The sequence below is a fragment of the Ambystoma mexicanum genome, chromosome 8 (genome assembly GCF_040938575.1).
Source record: "Ambystoma mexicanum isolate Mex_15411 chromosome 8, UKY_AmexF1_1, whole genome shotgun sequence".
Taxonomy (NCBI): Eukaryota; Metazoa; Chordata; class Amphibia; order Caudata; family Ambystomatidae; genus Ambystoma; species Ambystoma mexicanum.
This window is the reverse complement of record NC_090929.1, coordinates 603,126,310-603,148,990: the sequence shown is the minus strand read 5'-3', so window position 1 is coordinate 603,148,990 and position 22,681 is coordinate 603,126,310. Positions and strand designations below refer to the sequence as shown.

At 43.1% G+C, this 22,681-nt stretch overlaps 1 protein-coding gene across 5 annotated transcripts in view; it reads right to left on the bottom strand.

Annotated features, from left to right (window-relative positions):
* Positions 1-22,681, bottom strand: part of ARHGEF10L (Rho guanine nucleotide exchange factor 10 like) — a 972,373-nt gene that overhangs the window by 791,926 nt on the left and 157,766 nt on the right. The window contains exon 1 of one of the 5 annotated variants that reach the window (XM_069610310.1): positions 16,077-16,098. The exons of the other annotated variants lie outside the window; for them this stretch is intronic. The gene's annotated coding sequence lies outside the window, so the exon portion shown is untranslated. Of the gene's footprint in view, positions 1-16,076; positions 16,099-22,681 lie in introns of those variants that run through there. 5 annotated transcript variants of the gene reach the window in all.

The window sequence follows — 22,681 nt, the reverse complement described above, 5'->3', positions numbered from 1 at the left end:
TGAACCTTCCTGTTCATTAGGGTGTCCTGGGGCAGCCAGTCTCTGGCACTAAACATGATTTCCAGCACGAGGAAACAGGGAGAGGAGTTTGATTGACACCTCTCCCTGCTTCCTGTCTGTAGGGTTTGCAGGAAGTGCCTTCGAGAACAGCTGAGTGGGTGTCTGGAGCCTGGAGCCGAGCCAACCAACAGATAAGCATAATTTTTTTTAAGTGTGTATGTATGTGTTTGTGTACATGTGTGAGAGGCTGTAATTCTTGAAAGTGTGTGTGAATGAATGTAGGTGATGTGAGAAACCTGAGGGCATTCTCACTCTTAGACCCCTTGGATCCTCTGCACAGGTGGCCAGGGCAAGGCCATCGCTGTTGGATCCTGACCCTCGGGGCAGAGAAGTGAGGGAGTATCATCTGGGTGGAGGGTCTTTGAGGATTGGGAGTGGGGAACCCTTTGACGAGACATGGTATCCCCCTTTCCCATTGATGAGAAATCCAACCCTCCCCCGATCTTTATGGGCTATTCTAAATCAGCCCCCCTCATTTTGTCACACATGACTTTTGACAGTACTGGGACGAGGCAGAGACGACTAGGAGCAATGAGCACCAACGTGCACCACTTTGGTACTGAGACTAGGAAGAGGGCCTCAGAAGAGTACCACTGTAAAGATCAGGCATGTCTTGCTAACCAGCCAAACAGTAGTCAGGTAATTAGTGAATAGGACGCCTGCAATCCTTTACACAGCTCATGTGTACAAAAGAGGTGTGTGCAGGAGAGGAAGAGAAGACGCTGATTGGAGCAGTTGGAAGACGCTGATGGGAGCAGTTGGAAGCTGTGCTGCATCCGAAGAAACACCCCGAAGACCGGAGCAGCTAAGGATCCGGGTGAATGTGAAGTGGGAGCACGAGCTCTGTGGAGCAGAGGTGAGGAAAGAGAATGAGACCAGATGCATTGTCATCCTTTGTTTCAATCAAGAGACTGCTCATTCTCTGGTAGTGCTGCCAGAGCATGGGAGTGTCTGAGGGGAAGAGTAAATCCGCCTGTGCTGAAACCGTCAATTTTGTGGCCTGCCCTATGCAAGAGAAGATTCCAAAGTTAGCCGGTGAGTTTTTCAGCACAATTTACTCGGTGTTACTGTAACTGGTAATGAAGCTCTATTGTCTATGAAGCTGAAGTGATAGAATGTAGCACAGTGGTTGCATGCCTTGTTAAAGGAACAAGCACGTTTTCGAAAGCCTCAGAACATCGTGAATCCGTCCTTTGTGAATCAATGAAAGTTTGCTGAAGTGGTCACAAGCCATGCAGGAACGTTTTCGAAAGTCTTCAGCAATAGAATAAAGGTACAGAAAATAACAGCTATTGAATACCGAACTAAAAGGAAATTTACAGGAAGTGAATGTCTATTTAATACCAAACTCAAAGAGATCTTTGACATTAAAAGACAACAGTAAGATGGTGAAGGCTGAATGCTGGTTTCACATGAGATGAACTTTGAAGTGAAAGCATAATTGAATGCTGAACTGTACAAGGACATTTAATTGTGAAACAAACAAGTACAAAACCAAATGCTAAATGTGTATTGCACAATGAACTGAAACAAATCCTAAAACTGAATAGAATTAAGCAACACAAAAATGCATTAAAAGACTGCATTAAACTATGAACTGCAACTGAATATTCTGCCATTTATAAAGGGGTGCATGACACCTGGGATAACGAACCCATAGCAGAATCCGTGGGATTGCCAAATGCCAGTTCAGTTTGCATGTTTGTATGTTATGTATCTGTATGTTGTTAATGAAAATAATAAAGAAATTTAAAAAAAATAAAGGGGTGCATGACACATGGTGGCAGAGCAATGGGGTAGCTAGTGATAAACCAGAAAATCACAAAAATCACCCCCTTATCCCTGGAAACAGTAAAGGAAAACAAGTGAAAGTAACTTGACGTACGGGAGTATCAAGGAAGCTGTGTGAGACTTTGAAGTCTTGGGGAAGGAAACCCTGAGCTCTGGCAAGTTTATTTATGTTAACTTGGGATTCAAATCTCAAGACTCCTTCTTGTTTTAGGATGATTATGTTTGGAACCTGGGGAAGGGAAACCCCGGAGTGACTTTGAATCATATTGCTTTTGTCTTGAAATTGGGATCACAAGACCCACTTTTTGTTTATTGGATTGTTTTGTTTGAATCGTGGGGAAGGGAACCCCAAAAGTGACTTTGAATTCCATACCTTTTGAACTGGAGAAAGGTAAACTTCAAGACTCTTTTTCATGTAACTTTTTTGTGCTTGGGGAAGGGGAGCGGAGAGAAAGCTGTGAGCTGTCAGAAGCTCTGAACTTGAAGTTGAGCACTGTTTATTTTGACTATGACATCCCTACACATTTGTTTGTTCTTGTTGTGAGGGCACAGGCAGACTATTAAGTTGCTCTATTTGACTTAGACTTTCTTTAGTTTAGTTCAGGTAGGGAAATCCCACTTTAGCATAGGGCAAGTTAGGCCTTCAACCATCCTGACATTTAAGTTAATAAATATCTTTTGTTTGAACTTTAAGTCTGTTGTCTGTGTCTTGCTTCATGATGCCTTCACAGTGATTACTGAATGTGCAAGTGAATGAATGCTTCTGAGTGCATGAATGGAGAATGTGTGAGTGAGTGAATGCTGCCTACTGCGTGAGTGTATGAATGTGGAATGTATGTGAGTGCATTTTTTTAATCAGAGTGAATGTTGAATGCCTGCATGACAGGGTCTGTATGGGTGCTTGGCTGCTTGTGTGATGAATAAACCATCACTCACACATATACATTATGCATTCTGAGAGTGCAATGTGTATGTCAGAGTGAGTGTGTAATGCTTTTCAATGTGCGAGCGAATGAAAGCTGCTGATTGCTTGAGTATACGTGGGGAATGTGAAAGTGAACACATAGATTACTTACCAGTAATCTTCATTACTTTTAGTCCTACTCTTCCTCATCAAAGTGTCAAAAGAGAAATTATATCATGCCTCCTATCACAATAAATATATGTATATTGGCCTATGCCAAGCTGCTCGTAAGTCGCTTGTGAAGGAATCCGTGTTGCAAGGTCCTGACCTTAAAATTAATGTAAGCCGCCATTTTAGGTAAATCCACCATTTTAGGTACGCTTTGTAAAGTCACCCTGTGAGTTAAAATGGTGGAAGATGTCATTCCAAAATACAACATGGCCGTCTTGACTCTTTACGCAGCTAATATGTAACTAGCCTGCAGGCAACTTGTTGAGGTCATGAACTGAGACCTTGTCCTTCATTGACCTGTGTGTAAAGGATTACTCGTGCAATGAAACCAATCCACAAGTATACGATAAAGACAGTGTATTCAAATACTGAACGTAGAACACTTGTTTAACTACATTGTATTAATGTTTAAGAAGACCTACATGGAAAATCCCAGAATACACAGTTGCCGTATAGGATTGTTGATATATGTATTAAAAGCAAACCAGTTATATGAGGATGTGCAAGACTTGGCATGAACCCTAGATCGGTGATGTATTAGTGGAATATTGACCCGAAGTGGGGCTGGACATCGTGCTCACAAAAAGTATAAAAAGCCAATGCATTCTAATGTACAGCCTCTCTCACTGAACACATTGAACCACGCTGGAGTTCGTTGTGTTGTACTGAGGGCTGATAGCTATCTGATTTTGCTCTGTTTTTAGTAACTGGATTCAGTATAAAATAAAGTACTTTGTATGTTCCTTTGTAACCCGTGTTCGGTGTGTTTCCTTTTGGGGTACTCAGCCTCGATATTTTGATTTTGTTTTCACAGTTGGCGCCCGAATAGGGACCCTCAAGATTGATGCCGGATTGTTGAAGGATGACTCTGGCTATCGGACCGGGATCGGACGGTGTGACAAAAGGGGGCCCCACTGAACGAGACTCCACACCTCAGCAGCGCTGCACGACCCGATCCCTGGACAATTAGCTTGTGGTCCGAGACGGCATCTTGACGAGGGTCCACTTATCAAGGTGGGCAGATTTGTCGAAATCACTATACACGAGGTAAGATTAGTTAGGTAAGATTCTTTGAAATCCGATCGGACCTCCTTAGGTTTGTTAAGGTGAGTCGTGACCCGACTCTTAATTCAACCCTGATAATTTGAATTTGGCGCATTATATCTGCAGACACAATTATTGACCAGGTAACACCAATAATTTGATATGCCTGGGAAATTGTCTACCTGCTTCAGGGCGTTGTTCCGCAGCGATAGACAATCTTTGGAATTTAGCCATCCCGCACCACAGGAGGGGTTGCCGGCATGTACTATGTACTGTAAGCATGGCATTGGAAGTATAGTATTTAATGACATTTGGCACAGACAAACCAGACATGCCTCTAAACTTCAGTCGCCAATCAATGGTAGTGTTGAAATCCCTCGTATTGAGTATTTAGAGTCAATTCTATTAAAGAAAAAGGCTAGACATGCAGAATTTCATGTTTTGCAGAATTGGAAAAAAGAAGCGTTGCAGCAACTTAGAAGTAGGGAAAAACATGCTTGCCGTCATAAGACGAACGCAGAAAAAGCATTATTGTATGATGAAGATAAACATTCTGAATCGACTAGGAATATGGAAGGGCTTTCTCACTTGGAATTCAAAAAATCTATCCTTCCAAAGACCTCCATGCTTCCGAGGAATCTATAGACAAATGGTTAAATGAACGAAGGCCTGGTGCCTCTGCGCCACCTCGGTATGTTCCTCTTCCTGCTGCTTTGCCTCTTCCTCCTGTTATTCCTGCTCTACCTGCTGATGTTCCCATTGTTCCTGCTCCTCCTAATGTTCCCCTTCCTCCGGAACCTCCACCTCTTCTAATCGCACCAGTTACAGTACCTCCATTGAATTTGCCTGCTCCCTCTCTTCCAAGTGGTCCTGAGCCGCTTGTACTCGATCGAGGTGCAGGGTCAAAGGTTGTCACTCGCAATACTGTACCACCAGAGAAGAAACGTGATTTGATTGCATGGGCTAAGTATTGTATGGAGAAGGATGATCAAGCTAATGTTTTTGCCACACTTTGTATTATGAATAATTTTCCTGAGAAAAATGTTTTTATTGAAGGTTTAGGGATTCATTTATGTGTAATGTGGGGAAAATTAAATAATACAGATCTCTCACAAAGGTTAAGGGATCTAAATACTTTAGCGTTTTCTAGAAACACTGTGGAGAAAGTAAATGAGCATGTTGAGAGGTTATTTGGGTATAGAAAGGAGTTAGAAAAGTTGCAGAATGAGGATGACGAGGGGGAAAGTATGTATGTACAGAAACAGTTCCTTCCTTGTCGTAAATCGATATCTGAGGAAGCACAAATTTGTACGAAGGACACACTTAGATGGATTTCGGATATGTCAATAACTCCAATTGAAATATATGACACATATAGTCAGTACACGCCAGAAATGCAGAGGAAAGTGATACAGGTAATGATAGAGTACCTACAGGATGATTGTGTAAAAAGAAAGATTAGTTGTCCCACAGAGTTATTGAGTATTTACAAGAGAGCTTTTTCACTTGACACTTCTTCGACTGCTTTAGCACTCGATTTAGCTTTGTTGCTTAGTAAACATTCAGAGTCACCTACTTCACAGTTACCTATGAGAGAGGTTCCTCTGACATTTGTCCCGAAGGTTGAGATTGCGGCCGATGTTGCACGAAATATAGTCGCTGTGGACATTCCTGCACATTATGTATCGCAGTTCGTTCACGTCCCGTTCTCAAGACAGGAAGTGAATACTATTAAGCAATCTATTCCTGATATTAGGAAAAATCCGACAGGATTCTATAAAGAAATAGAATCCGTCTTGCAATCCTCAGTGTTCACCTTAGGTGATATTGATTTGTTATTCCCTGTACTCCTGCCCATAGATTTGTGGAAACAAGTTAGAACTATAGACGATGTGCCAGGGTTGGGAGATACATGGGTGAATATAACTAGACTCGATGGAGAAAGGCCAGCTGGTGAAAGACCGCCTCAGGTGATATTAACTTTGCCTGATAGAATCATTGCAAAATTGAAAACCATAATTCCAGAGAAAAGCATTATTTGGGACAAACTTACGGCCTGTGTCCAAGCAAAGTCTGAGGGTGCTACCGAGTTTTTTAATCGGTTCAAACAGGTATTCTCGGATTTCAGTGGACAAGACCTAGGCACAGAGTCTGGGAAAAGATTATTTGTGGACAAATTTGTGCGTGGATTGTTGCCAGACATCCAGTCACAAATTATGTCTTCTGAGAGCGCTTGGCAGGCGAAATCGCAATCAGAAGTACTGCACATGGCTCAGTACTACGAGAACCGTGTCAATAATGAAAAAGATAGAGTTGAAAAACGAAAAGGTGATTTGAAAACTAAAGTGCTATTGCAGCAAATTGTTAGAGGCCCCAGAGGGGGTAGTTCTCAGATTAGAGGTCAGTATGTCCCGCAAGGGAATGTGCCCTTGGGTCCTGTGAACATTAACCAGTGTGCCTATTGTCGTCAAGAGGGTCATTGGCATGCACAATGCCCCGTCCTTCGACAAAGGTCGAATAGCACATTTGGGAATATGGATAGACGATCCAAAGGTTGCCTGGGTGTAGGGGGCCCTGGTAGAGGTCAGTTTACATAGGATCCTCAGCAACCTTTCTCGCAGGATAATCAGATTTCGAGTGTGGACACCAGGAACATATTTCATCATCCTTCCGCTGCATATTTATCTGAAGAGCTTCCTTTTGATGACATTCTGTTTCGTTACGATTGCCCGAAGCAGGGTTTGGAACCTATACCTATTCCTGTCAATCAGAAAGGTCCCTACGTTGAAATAATGGTGGGAAATAGGAAACATCAGTTTTTGATAGACACTGGAGCACAGAAGTGTTCCATTGATCATTCACGGGTTCCAAACATTCCACTGTCAGGGCAAACCAATGTTTCTGTAGGGTTTTCTGGCACACCAGTTGTTTGTCCGGTTTCTTCGCCGGTACCCATTTCTGTGGGTCCCTTTACGGACCACTGTCCATTTCTGTTGACTTCAATTTGTGGAGAGAACTTGCTGGGGTTGAATCTGTTAAAATAATTAAATGCAGTGATTTATTGTTCTTCTGATGGAGTGCGCTTGACGATTTAACCACAGCAATTTTCTGTCTCACAATTCTTGACTAGACCTTTGCCGCCAGAATTCATTAATGTACCAGAGACCTTGTGGGCTGTTGACGACAATGATGTCGGTGTTTTACAGATTGAACCTGTTAAGATAGTTTTGATACACGGAATTTAGCTGCCACGCATTCCGCAGTATAAGATTTCAGTTGAGGGCGAGCAAGCTTTGAAATGCATTGTTTCCGATTTTGTGCATCGCGGGGTGATTGAAGAAATTTCAGGAAGTTTGTGCAATAGTCCGATTTTACCCGTGTACAAGAAAGGCGATAAAGCAATTCCATTCCGTTTCATAATTGATTTACGTGCCATTAATAAAGTCGTCGCCCCACAATTTCCAATTGTGCCTGATGTAACAACAATCCTAACCATGATTCCATCTACAGCTACTTACTTTAGTGTGGTGGATCTAAAGAATGCTTTCTTTAGTTTCCCTATACACAATGATAGTAGATACTTGTTCGCGTTCACCTTAGGGGGATGCTTGTTCACATTTACTCGTGCACCTCAAGGGTACACAGAGAGTCCTAGCATTTATAGTAGGGCTTTGAAAGAACAACTTGATACCCTTGAATTGCCCTCTACTTGTACATTGCTTCAGTATGTTGGTGACTTGCTCTTAGCTGCTGACTCTGAGAGCGCCTGTAAGGAGGGCACTGTGTTATTGCATATCCATCTAGCTAAGCATGGTCAAAAAGCTTTGCTTAAAAAATAACAATATTATTGCCAGGAGGTCGCCTATTTAGGCTTTCTCCTGTCAAAGGAGGGAAGAAGATTGACACCTGAAAGAATAAAACACATTTCTGGCATGTCTGTCCCAAATACACAGAAGGAAGTTAGAGCCTTGATAGGTATGGCTTCTTACTGTAGGTTGTGGATCCCAAATTTTTCACTAGTGATCAAACCGATGTTGGCTTTGACAAAGAAGGGCATTTCTTCGCCATTGCCCTGGAACGCGGAACACCAGCAATCGTTTGACTTGCTTACGACTGCATTATGCTCTGCACCAGTTTTGGGCACACCAAACTATGAAAAGGCCTTTGTGTTGTTTGTGCATGAATGTGATGGATGTGCTTTGGCTGTATTAACGCAGGAAGATGGAGCGAAGAATAGGCTGTGCGGTTACTTTTCTTCTGCCCTTGATCCTGTAGCATGCGCTTTGCCAAGATGTTTGTGAGCTGTCGCTGCTGCTGCTGTGTCTGTAAAACAGAGTGAGGGAATGGTCCTAGGCCATGATCTAACCCTGATGGTGCCTCACTCTGTAGATGTTCTACTGAACCGAACCCAAACGCAACACCTCACTTCTGCACAGTTGACAAGATATGAATTGATCTTGTTTGCTCTTCACATTCAAATTAAGAGGTGTTGTGTTCTTAATCCGGCTGAACTCTTACCTTTCGCGCAAGATACTACTTGCGGCGATGAAGAGTCACATGATTGTCTGTATACTATCGAACAAGAGACAAAGGGTAGAATTGATTTGAAAGACACTCCTTTGGATAATCCGCAAGGAGAGCTGTTCTGTGATGGCTCTTGCTTCAAGCTTCCGGATTGTACATCCACAGCTGCTTATGCAATCACCACATTAAGCACGGTTGTTGAAACTAATAGAATCACACATAATTCTGCGCAGGCCACAGAGATTATAGCATTGACCCGAGCTTGTGAACTTTCCGAAGGGCTTGCAGTAAATATATATACTGATAGTCAGTTTGTCTTTGGGGTGGTTGACAACTTTGGGAGACTTTGGTCAGAGAGAGGGTTCCTAACTTCACATGGCACTAAAATCCAACTTGGCTCCCTAATAGTACAACTACTCTCAGCGCTTGCGCTCCCTACTCAGTTAGCAGTTATGAAATGTGCAGCACATCGAAAGATTACGGATGACATAGGGAAAGGGAATCCTTTCACTGATCAGATAGCTAGACAAACTGGTACCGATCCCCTGACAGAGATGTATGTTTCAAGGGAGACTGTAAATGCTTATGCAATGGATGAGGGTGTTGGGTCTGTACGAGATATCCAAGCTGATGCCACGTTAGAAGAATCCAAGAGGTGGCTGAAGGCTTGGGGAAACTTGATGCTGACGGGTGTTGAGTGGATATAGCGGAAGGGAAATGGCTACTCCCTGACGCGTATATAATGATGATGGTCATCATGGCCCATGGTCCTACGCATGTATGTGCCCAGAAGATGACAAAAATGTTTTAAAAAGTTTGGTTAAATGACAACATTTTGAAAACTGCCCAGGGCTACGTCCAGGATTGCATGATTTGCCTACAACACAATGTGGGAAAGGGGACAGTAACTCCAAGGGGAAGTCTTGGGCCACCCTCTGTCCCCTTTGAAGTTATCCACTTTGACTTTATTGAAATGGAACGATGTGCCAATAAGAAATATGTACTGGTGGTCATCTGTGCTTTTAGTAAATGGGTTGAGGCTTTCCCCGTTATGGATGCTACAGCCATGACTACTGCAAAAACCATGTTGAGGGAATACTTCCCGCGGTTCGGGCTACCAAGGGTTATCTGGTCGGACAATGGTCCACATTTTGTCGCTGCTGTAATTCTGCAGATATGTGCGGCATTACAAATTGACAAACGGTTCCATTCGGCCAGACATGCTCAAAGTGCCGGACTAGTAGAAAGACACAACGGTATCATCAAGAACAAGCTCGCTAAGACGTGTGCCGGCATCAAACTAAAATGGCCGGACGCCTTAGCGATCTTGTTATTATCTATGCGTACAACCCCTCAAACTAAGACTGGGCTCTCTCCATTTGAGGTGATAATGGCGAGACCTGCCAATATTTGGAACCTTCCTAAATGCAATTCATTGAGAAATGTTGAAAATGTATTACTTTCAGGTTATTGGAGCTAGTTGACTAAAAACCTGTATTTGATTTATCACCAGGTGCGAGAAGCGTTAGCTGTGCGATACGGGGGCCCGGGCTACAGTATACGCCCTGGGAGTTGGGTGCTCATCAAGGCATTTGAGCGCTCTTCCTGCCTTGCGCCTCGCTGGCGTGGGCCGTTCCAGGTCCTGTTGGTCACCCAAACAGCGGTGCGGGTCTCTGGAGGAAAGAACTGGATCCACGCATCCCACGTCAAGAAACTTCCTCACCCAGTGCCACACGTTACAGACGAAACAGAACCCCTCGCTAATGCTGCAACCAATGATCCCAAAGCAGTAAGTAGCACTGAGAGTCTGTCGGAGATTCTCTCTGAGCCCGTGAGGCTTGGGGAAGCCGCCATTTTGTCTCCGCACTCTCCAAAAGTTTTGCATCTGGAAACTGCTGTTTCAAATTTGGCATCTTCACTTGTCTCTGACACGTTGCTTCCAACAGGAAGCGAGGACATATTGTTTCCGGATCAATCAGTACCGGGAAAAGTAAGGTACAATCTGAGTACAAGAAAATAGACTTACGGCATAGTTCGGCTGTGCATTCGAAGATGAAAAGGATCATCGAGGGCTTGTTTTTGCCCAAATTTGAGAAAGGGGATTCTGTTGGCTAGGGTTGTGGAAGGACTAAGAAGTCGTGCGACCGGGAGGTCGCCAGCAACGAACATTGGGGGTATCCGTTTGAAGACTACAATGCCTGCTACCGCTAGCGCCCTTATGGGACTTGTAAATAAAGGGCTGACCAACCAGGACAATGGACAAAATACCTGGGCCCCGAAAACGTATTGCTGTGTTTTTATAATGATATGTGGGTTTATAATATTCGCTGCCTTAGTGTTGTGGTACCTTGAGGAAACTCATTCTTTAGAATTGTTCTTACCTACTGAAAGTATACCTACTGTTCCTACTCCCTTTGTACATTTGCATACTCTGTCTCCTAGGGACTCTCAGCATAGACAAAGGTACCACAATAATACTCTACTACTTATCATGAATGCTCCGCATGCCATTTTTAATAAGTCTAACTGTTGGGTCTGCTCACATTTACCGCAACACGGAGATAAGGGGCTAGGTTGGTATATTCATTCTTTACCTTTGACAACTGCTTGCTATGCCTCTCTTAGAGCACTGTTCTTTGGCCGTTGGAATGATAGCATCTCAGGGAACTTTGATGGCACCAATTTGAATAGTTTTGAGAAACATGTTTTGACTCCCCTGGGATGCTCGCTTGTCGCAAACAGGAGTAAACCTAACATTGCTTCTATTAGGCCTTCTGATAGACTGTCTCGTCCTTTCCAATCTTTGATTTCCTTTAAAATGGCTCCAATAGGCAATAAGGATGCCATGCCTCCTTCTTACACTGTTAATCATAGCCCTGATTCAGTTTCTTTTTGCATACAGAGGAATGGAACTCAGTCAATGGGCGATTTTCTAGGTTGTGCCAACGTTGCAAATTTGACTGGGGAAAGCAGACCTTTGTATGTAGGCGAACCTGTGTACTTTGTCTGCGGTAATGTAGCATTCCCTTGGTTGCCCAGGGATTGGCAGAGAGCCTGTTATTTAGGGATCCTGTTACCTGGGGTGTTTATAGCTAGTACAAAAGAAGTTTCAAAGGCTCGTTCACGGTGGGACGAGAATGGTGACCCCCAGCACAAATCTTGGGAGATGTAGCAAAATCAGTTGTGCCATTTTGGGGGCAGATAGAGAATTCAGAAGATATCAGAAAACTAGTGAGAGTACTGGAGAGAACCATCAACCGAACCACGGACATACTCTATAATATGACGTTAGAACAGAAGACGATAAGATTAGTAGCACTGCAAAACAGGATGGCATTAGATGTCATTCTGGCTGAACGTCTAAATTAGTGGGGTCTGCTTGCTGTGTTTTTGCCCAGATCCCTCCCAAACCATCTTCAAGGCAATACAGAATCTGCACGTCCTTAGTTCAGAAGTGCATGTTCCCGAGGGAAACTAGGATCTTAGCAATTGGTTCTGGGACTTCTTGCGATCTTGGGGTTGGAAGGTACTTTCAGTCTTGCTGATTATTTTGGGAATCCTGTTGTTTCTTTGTTGCTGTATTCAGTGTCTACCTGGTATATGTTCGATGCTAGGGGGATGTTGCGCCCAAGCGATAGGTACGATAGGACATAAAGTGTATGCCCCAGATTTAACTTCCAAAGAATATGGGCCTCATTACGACTCAGGCGGTAAGGGGTTTACGGCGGCGTAAACAGCGCCGACCCTTACCGCCTGATTCCGAGGTCCCTTAGCGCCATGGAGGTTTTAACACCTGCTTTTAGCAGGTGCTAAAATCCATGGCGCTAAGGGACCTTGATGTTAATTACGCCACCGTAATTTACGGTGGCGTAATTAACGCCTTCCCCACTCCCATTATGCCCTATGGGGCAAAAATGGGAATGGGGAAGGGTAAATGGGGATTGGGGACTTACCGCCCCACCAACCTCGGAATGGGGCGGTAAGTCCGCCAACCACCATGGCGTAAACTTAGTTTACGCCATGGTGGTAAAGGTACGACCCAGGCGGTAACTTACCGCCTGGGTCGTAATGAGGCCCTATGTGTTGAAAGAAATTTTAGCAAATGACCTAATGGCAATAGATATTTCCGATAGCGATTCAGGGTGCATGGACAATGATGCATGGAGTTATTTGCAAGGAGATCCAAAGTAGTTTTAGCACTTGGCATAGGCCAATAGGAGGGTTTGTCAAAAGAGAAATTATATCGTGCCTCCTATCGCAATAAATATATTTATATTGGCCTACGCCAAGCTGCTCGTAAGTCTCTTGCGAAGGAATCCGTGTTGCAAGGTCCTGACCTTAAAATCAATGTAAGCTGCCATTTTAGGTCAATCCGCTATTTTAGGTACGCATTGTAAAGTCACCCTGTGAGTTAAAATTGTGGCCGATGTCATTCCAAATACAACATGGCCGTCTTGACCTCTTTATGCAGCTAATATGTAACTAGCCTGCAGGCCACTTGTTGAGGTCGTGAACTGAGACCTTGTCCTTCATTGACCTGTGTGTAAAGGATTACTCGTGCAATGAAACTAATCCACAAGTATACGATACAGACAATGTATTCAAATACTGAACATAGAACACTTGTTTAACTACATTGTATTAATGTTTAAGAAGACCTACATGGAAAATCCTAGAATACACAGTTGCCGTATAGGCTTGTTGATATATGTATTAAAAGCAAACCAGTTATATGCGGATGTGCGAGACTTGGCATGAACCCTAGATCGGTGATGTATTAGTGGAATATCAACCCGAAGTGGGGCTGGACATCGTGCTCACAAAAAGTATAAAAAGCTAATGCATTCTAATGTACAGCGTCTCTCACTGAACACATTGAACCACGCTGGAGTTCGTTGTGTTGTACTGAGGGCCGATAGCTATCTGATTTTGCTCTGTTTTTAGTAACTGGATTCAGTATAAAATAAAGTACTTTGTATGTTCCTTTGTAACCCGTGTTCGGTGTGTTTCCTTTTGGAGTACTCAGCCTCGATATTTTGATTTTGTTTTCACAAAAGTACTTACATGATGTCACCCACCTCACAAGCCAGTACTGAGACAAGGAAGGGGGACATTGTGGTAATGAATGCTGGCAAATATGAAAGTGAATGAACGCTGCTGATTGTGTGATTGTATGAATGGGGAATGTATGCAAGTACATTTTCCTTTTCTAATTTTTGTAATCAGAGTAAATGTTTAAATGCTTGCATTCAAGATCTTTTTGAGGGCATGGCTGCTCGTGTGATGAATAGCTGTGAGTATGTAAATGAGCAAGGGAATGTTGTTCGATTGAGTAGGTATGTGCGCTTGTGTTTGCTGGTCTGGGGGACCGATTGGGTGTGCAACATTTCTTTACTGGGTCTTTTTGCCAAAGCAGGCATGATAAGTGATATTATGTGGCTACAATGGCATTTTGGTATAGCCAGTCTAGCTATTTCTTACTGTCGCTTGGTTTTTTTTTTTTCTGGGTATCTATGATAAAGCTAACATGATAAGTCTTATTATGTGTCTAGACAGTTCTACATTGCTTCAGTCAGTTTGTACATGTTTTCTTATTGTGGCATGGCATTTCTAATGGCAAAGTCAACAGGAGCATGTACTTACATGGGGGTACTGGCATATATTGCAAAGCTAGCTCAGATATGTTTTTGTATAGTATCATTTACTGGCATTATGCAGAAAGCAAACATGAGTATGTTCTTATATGGGAATACTGGCAAATGTAGGTTTAGCCAGCATAGAAATGTGTAGGTGTAGCCAGCATGAAAATGATTTTTATGCTGCAATATATTGTGGTTAAAGGCATCATGCAAATGTGTTGGGAAATGCTCCTGTGCACCATTGGTGGCTTGCACCTATTGGACTTTTTCATGAGTTACCCAACCAAACAGATTGCAAACTGACTGGATTTTTACACATTTTTCCACAGAAAGTGCGCTGTTAAATGCACCTTGTTATCACATATTTTAAAAAAAAGAAATTAAAAAAAATCTTGAGGGCGAACCCCCTCCTTCATATTTATGGCGAATATTTATGCTCCGCACCAGCTAAAGCATTCACCAGACACCACTGGTCTCTACCTCAGACCATAGTGGTGCAGAATCTGTCAACATTGAGGCTTTGGGACAACTGCACACTGCGAGACCCGCACTCCTACACACCCGGGCACATGAGTGCTTCCGGCATACTCTCATTCTACATTTTATGACAAAAAGGATAACAAACACCCTGGTAATAAATGGGGGGACAATCGGGATGAGCATGTCACAGACCATGACCACAACTTCAATCTCCTTTACACCTCCAAGTTAACTTCTGCTTCCTTCTGAGGTACCTGCCTGACCAGAGGTTTCAACAAAGTACATATATGGGGATAGTCTGATAGCATCACTGCTGGAGTTGTATGTGAGCCTTTGGGCGGTACCAGCTATTTCTTCTGCCACCTCCCGTACATACAAGGATCCCAGGCTGCATCCCGTGTAGGTCTCTGCGCCACAGACCTGTCCTATCTGTGGTCCATGTGATTAGGAATTCATTTTCATGCCCATCTCTCCTCACTGGTGCCACACGACTCGCGTTACACCCAGCCCTCTCTGCTGCCACTGCTCTCCAAACCACCAGAACGCTTTCCCTCCACTCACCTTTCCCATACATCTCTCACTCCCTCGTACCCATGCCTTTCCACTCAAACAATTATTTTCTCCTGCTGCTGTAAGCAGCAGGAGAAAATAATTGTCCTCTTACACATGTACATCCCCTCCATGCATGTCCTATCCGCTATGCATACCTCGGTTTATGGTCTTTACATCGAAACTGTAGCATCGAAATGCCACAGCATCTAAACCAAAGCATCATCTACCAATTAATCGACAGGCTATCTATTACATGTAAAAGGGCTTTTCCATCTAAACCAGTCCATCGAAAATATAAATGGACTGATTTCAATGAAAATACACTTTTACATGTAAAATATAGCATTTCAATGAATTTTTTTGTAATGTTACAGCGTCACATGTAGCTGTCCAGACTTGAAATTTCAGCACTGGCCAGCTCCTTGTAACGTTTTAATGTATTTTTTTGTATATTGGGGGGTTTCCCCCAACCCCCACGCTCACCGCCCAACCCAAACCCTAACCCCAACCCCAACCCTAATGTATCCCTTAATCTAACCCTAGCCCCAACCCTAACCCTAGCCCCAACCCTAACCGTACCCTAATGTAACCCTTAATCTAACCCTATCCGCAACCCTAACTCTAACCCTAATGTAACCCTTAATCTAACCCTAGCCCCAATCCTAACCCTAGCCCCAACCCTAACCCTAATGCAAGCCTACTGCAAAAAAACAAATATTACTCATTTTGATACTACCATTGAATTCTAGTCAACGAAAGAGGCTTTCGATGGTAAGGGTGTTCGTTGCATATAATTTGATGGAGTGGTGTTAGATGAACTAGCATTCGATGGAATGACTAGATACACATACCTCTTTTCCCATCTGTAAGAACGGTCTGATGGATGCGAGTGTGACAGTGGGTATAGTCTTGCTGCCCTCAGCTCACCTCCCACAACACCTTCTCCAGCTGCTTGGCCCCTAGAGGAATCCCAGAAGCCCTCCCTAAAGGGGCCCAAGCTTTACTCCAGATCTCTGGAACGTGCCAACATATGATGTCACCTGGGGTTGCTGTTGGGTACAGGCATCGAACAATCCCACTGCAAAACACCTATGAACTAAAGACACCATGTTCAAATAAAGAGAGTAACAAGAAGAGTCAAATGTGTTATTAGTGTCAAGTAAACGTAAACTCTATCGAATATGGCATTTGATAAATCACCAAAGTACTCCCTCCGCATCAGCAAAGTAGAAGGAGAGGAATGACACCTTAAAAGCTTGACTAGGAGAAGATTGACATTCACATACAAGCAGAGTAACAAAACATGGCATTAACGGATCAGAAATCTCAAAAGGGGGCCACTTGAGAGGTCCAACGGCAGTCCCTCTCTATCAGCAAAGCATACCGAGGAGGAATGTGCCTGAAAAGTGTGATTCACAGAAGTGTGAAAGGCGCATACAAACTAAGTAACCTAACATAACAGAACATCACTAGAGTATGAAACACAATAAAATGACATTTTCACGGCCCCTAAAGTTTCAAAAAAGCCTTAAAAGTGTGATTTGGTCAGATTAGAGATTTGCATAAAAGCAGAATAATGTAACATAACAAATAATGCATAGCACTCTGGAAAATGACATTTCAGGGGTGCCAAAATAGTTTCTATCAACAAAGTCTACTGATACGCTATGACACCTTAAAGGTTTCATTCGGGAATGTTTTAAATACGCACAAAAGATAAGGATCATAACATAACAGATCAGAACATAAATAGCTATACAACGCAATAAGATTACATTTTGAAAGTCCAAATGTAACCCTTCTGTATCAGAGAAGTCTGCTGGTGAGGAGTTACACCTTAAAAATGTGCTCCGGAGGAGTTTGAAAGTTTACATAAAAGATGACGACATAACACAATATACGTAATGCATTTCAACTCTATAAAATTACACTTTAGGGTTCCATAAAGCAGTCCCCCACTATCAACGACGTATGATGATGTGGACTGACACCTTGAAAGTTTAATTCAAAGAAGTTTTACATTTGCATAGAAGCTGAGTAAAGTAATAATATAACATAACATGCAGAGTGCATGAAACACTTTAAGATAAAAGTTGAGTGTTCCAAAATGTAGCCCATCACTATCAGTAACGCATTCTGATGAGGAATGACACCTTTAAAGTGTGAGTCAGAACAGCTCAAAATGTGCATGTAAGCCAAGTAATGTAACATAACATAAACGTTATGTTACAGGGATTTAGACTGCACCATGTTACCATTTGCATGGTCTCCAGGCACACTGGCAGATCTGAAAGTAAAAGGGTACGTTCAGTTGGGGGTGAGAAAGGCAAAATGCAGAATGCTTTGCTGTTATGTTCATGAATGCAGCCCGCAAGTAGTCGGAGCTCTTCGTGAGGGTAAGTATCTAGGTGTCCCGTGTCGAGTGCATAGAGGCATTTATGTCTGAAGAGAGGCTCTCCTGTGCCCATAGTGGCAGGGTGCAATGGTCAGAGCTGTGGTATACAAATTGCCTGCGGTGGTGTAGAGTTCTGGTGTTTGATGTCTATTGGAAGGGGTGTTCAATTCTCATATGTGGGTTGCTCTGCATACAGTGTTTTCTATATGCAGAATTTGAGCATGTTAGTGCAGCGTGCAGTCCGAGACCTCAATGGGCAGGTTGGAGCGAGGCGCATGACATCCTTGAAGCCACGCATACCAGATCATAACATTGCCCTAGCAATGCATTAACAGGCATGAAAGGAAAAACAATCAGAAGTCATAGCAATACATGAAAAAAAGGCTCAGTGTATAAGACTCTATGAGATATAGGCATTTTGGGATCCAAAAAGTAGTACAATACTATACAGATGAGGAATGACACTTTAAAAGTGTAATTCGATACGTTCAAAATATGTTTAATTATTTATGAGACAGAGTTATAAAAAAAAGTCTTCCAAAAGGGCCAGACAAACTTTATTCTTACAGTGCAGTAAATGCTGATTGCAAAAATGCAACCGGTATTCACCTCACATGTCATGGGCAGAGGTAACTTTCTTGAATATTGTTTGTCTGCAGTTGGCAGGAAAATGCCAATTGAAGGGTTCCATGTAATAATGTCGCCACAAAAATATCGCCATACAAAAATATCGCCGAAAAATGGGCGTTTTTTGTGGCGACATTATTGCATGGAACATGCGGGGGACACCCCCGCGACCCCCGATTTTTTTTTTTTAAATTATAATTTTTTTTTGCCCCTATCACCACATATATGGTCACCCAAATAATATCGCCACGACATTAGCGCAGCGATATTATTTACGGCGACCATATATGTGGCGATATTAATACCTGATACCAATTGAAGGCCAGAATCTCAAGGTGGAACATATTTTTCAAGGGCTAAATGAAGCTGAGCGCAACTTTCTGGGATCATCCTAGAAATAGGCACGATCTCAAGTCATTTTAGTTATAATTATTATTATTATTATTATTTTTTTTTAAAGGGCTGGGCATTCAAAGGAACCCAAATGGGTGAAAAGCAGGGGCACAACGAAACCTACATTGGGGGTGGGGGCTAACTGGTGATGGGAGGGGCCACTTTAGAAAATGGGTGTGGCAAACGTGGAGGCTCCGCCCCCTCTGTTCTACCCCAAGGGTTGTCTGGCATGGGGCCCAAGTATCAAATGGTAGCAGCCCAGCATTACACATATGCACACACACAATTACACTTTCACTCACTCATTTAAACATCCCTTTCATCATACACTCGCTCATTTACAAGCACACTCAGCCCCCATACATCATACAGTCCTTCACACACACTCATTCACACATGCATTACATACACACTCCTTGCACACATGCATACATACACAATGAGCTAATCTGCACTGCTACTTTCAGAAAAGGCTTTCCTCACATCTCGCCTAATAAGAAGCAAGTGTGTAGATCAGCCCCCTCCCCTCAGATGTGAAAGAACATATAATGTTTGCCCACATCCGTGGGGAGGGGCTGATGTGTCCATTTGATACTTTTGTTAGGCAGAGAGACGAGGGAAGCCTTTCTTGAAACTATCAGCTTTAAAGTGTTGCTGCATTTGTGCAAATACCTGTTTCTGCACATACACAGTAAAACGTTAAAGTCGCCTGTTTCTGGAAAGGCTTCTTTCCCCTCTCTGACTAACAGAAAAGCAGTGGTCGAAGTGGGCGGGAGCAGTGCTCCTGTACTTTTTTTAATTAAGTTTTACTGTTCCTATACTTTTATTTTTTTTAAAAACTGTTCCGGACTGGTTTCGTTTTAAAATAAACGTGTAGGAAGAAGTTGAAACTTGCACTTCAGTGCACTATGCTGAATGTTCCTTTAAACAGCAGGCACATGTGTTTAGGGGTGTATTGTGTGTGGGAGGGGACTGGCAATGGCGTTTGTGGGGAGTGGGCGCAGGCCAGAAGGGAACATAGTTCCACTACTTCTTTTCGTAAACTTTGACCATTGCAGAAAAGTATGGCGTGCAATGCCATTCAGCTAATTGGGCTTCAGCCCCACCCCTCACATTTCAGAAGGGTGGTGGGGGGGGTTGACCCCCGATTAGCTCAATTGCGTTGTGCGCCTGGTGAAAAGATATGTCATTTCATAGCTTTTGGAACAAACTTCAGAACTACGCGAATATAATTTTGACAGTGTTTATGTTTTTTGGCCTACTCAAACTAAACCTTTATCACACAGTAAATGTCGCCCTCCCATCCAAATCACACTTGGACCCTCACACTTGGACCCCAACACGCGGCCAAGCAATTGTAGCTCTCAGAGGGTCGATCCACATTCTCTACTCTTTTATTTTTTTTGCCCTCACTGCTTTCACCTCACACACAGACCACTCTGGGATCTGTCACCACTGACAGATGACTCGGCAATCCCAGATTTTTCAATCTGAGGTCTCACACTTAAGAGACCAAGAAGGCTCCATACTTCAAGGGTACAGTGGACGTCAACCCAGGTCTATCATGCCATCACTGGCTGACTACTTTCAGCTCCTCTTTAATGGATTTGACGCTCCCTCCGTAGATTATACGTTCGTGCTTAATCTCATAATGAGTTATCCCTTTCCTAATCAGCTGTTTGCTTGGATCTCTCTTCCCTGATGCATATGACTGTAAAACTACCACAATCTCCACCCCTACCTTCCAGTCCCTCTCTTACCTGTACACATCTTTCATGTTTAACCAGGGGTGTTGCTAGGTTTGTAAAAGATCCGGGGCTAAATTAATGTTGGGACTCGGGGCTGGCTAGCCTTTTGGTTGTAACCCCTGAGCTTCTATCCGGGGCTACAACCAAAAGACATATAACCCCCTCAGCTGCCACCCCCAGCAACGCCTCTGTGTTTAACTCTGCTCCCCCTTTATCCTGCCTCTCCTCTGAAGCCCTTTTCCATTCGTCCACAGAAGAATCACTGCCCACCCATTGGCCGAGGCAAAATACACCGCTTTACGGACAACCCTCAGCGAAGTTAGACCAGTACGGTGTTAGGTGGCTCAGTATAAAATACTGTTGACATAACTAAAAAGGGAGTGAAACAGGGAAAATCAGGATTATAGTAACCCCTCAATGTTTTCAAAGTGCGTGAATCGTGTCAAAGGCATCCAAAATAGTCAATCCATTTTCATAAAAACCTTGAAAAGCTACAAATAAATAAAACTACTTCTAAGAAATAGTCTGTGACACATCTAAGTTCCCAGCAGATGGCCCCAGTGACCCAAGCTCCACTCACAGGACAAGGTGGCTGGAGAAAAGTGGGTCAGTGTCAGGCTCACTCTGATGTGTCTGGGTGATACAGTTCACACAGATCTAGCAATCAAGAGGCATTAAACGTGCTTCACGTTTAAAGACAATGCTGCTATCAACGTTTGTACAGGTTTTATGGTCTGGGCTTCAGACTATCCTGTCAGACGCAGGAATCTCTCTGAATAATTTACTTGGCACAAACATGGTGGCGCAACTATCCGGGTTAAGTAGTGTCTCAACACAGGACTTTATGGTCACGTCTCTTGGATGCAGGAAATGGTCCTACTATTTTTTCCATCCCTTAGGGGATCCTTCTGAATCCGTCGGTCCCCTTCGCTTGAGCGACTGGACACACAATGCCATGAGCTGTTGCACATGGGCCCAAGGCACCTTGTGTTGCAGCTTGGAGGATCACATTACAAACCCTAAAGGTGCCATCGGGATACTGCCTCTATCATTCCTGGAAATTCATATATTTTTTTATTTTTATTTGTTTAGTTGATAAAATCAACCTTTCAAATTACAAAACAGTAATAATATGCAATATAATAAGCTCTTTACAATTATCTTTCAATTAACAGATTCATACCCGATAAAACACAAAAAAGAACCAATTTAGAGACATAAAGAATGGACAAATACAACACAAAAACAAAAATTGACAGGCAAGTTTCTTCGCGAATATATAATACATATAAGATGCTAGTGACTAGCCTCAAGGAGATACTACCAGACTCACCATAGGCATAACTCTCAGAGCTTCAAGGTCCATTTTAAGTGTCATTTCAATAATAATTTTCCGGAAACATGGCATCCAAAAACTGTACAATGGCTATCTTAATAGTTAAGGAAGATGATGAAAAAATACATTGCCACGTCCTTTTTTATGTACAAATTTTGTTCCTCAAAAATGTTTTTCAAATAAAGCTTGCGAATGGACATCAATTGGAAACAATAGACTAGACAATGTTCCAATGTTTCTTTTTGATCAGGGATTTTACAAAATAGACACTGATTTTCAACTTTCGGAATTTGTTTTCGACGCGCCAAGACATCCAAGGTCGGCCATAGATTCAGGGGGCTGAATTCATATTCAGTTCTGCAGAGTTTCCATGCTTAGAGCTGCAGGGGTGCTATGCTTTGATGTGCAGGGTATCATGCTTAGCTGTGCAGTGCTTGTGGATCTTTTGAGAACAGTACATCAGAGATACATAATGTATACGCCTTTATTTCTCTTGAGACTTGACTATACTGAGCAGTGCTGGAAATACAATGCCACAAAGAGGGAGACTCTAACAAGGGGGCATGTCCTAAAGTGTGCTGGCCGTGGCCTAAGGGGGTGGGACACCTGTCCCAAACAATATATCTTCTGACCCTGCAAATAAGTATTTTGCGTCACTCAGCATGGACTCTGGTGGCCTTGTGTGCATACTGTAAATATACCTCTTTGTCTTTATTTGTATATGAATTGCTGCCCATAAATAAAAGGCCTTCTCTCGGTATGTACACAACAATTAAGTCAGTGAGTAAATCACCCTTGTTTTACAAAGACATCAACAATCTAAAAGGGTAGGGAGCCCCTTGCCGCTTTGCTTAAAATCAAAGAGCATTTTGGGAGCATAGTGTGAGAAACCTGGAGGTGTCTCCCTAGTGAGTCCCCGGGGATCTGTCATTCAGGTGGCCAGGACATGGCCATCGC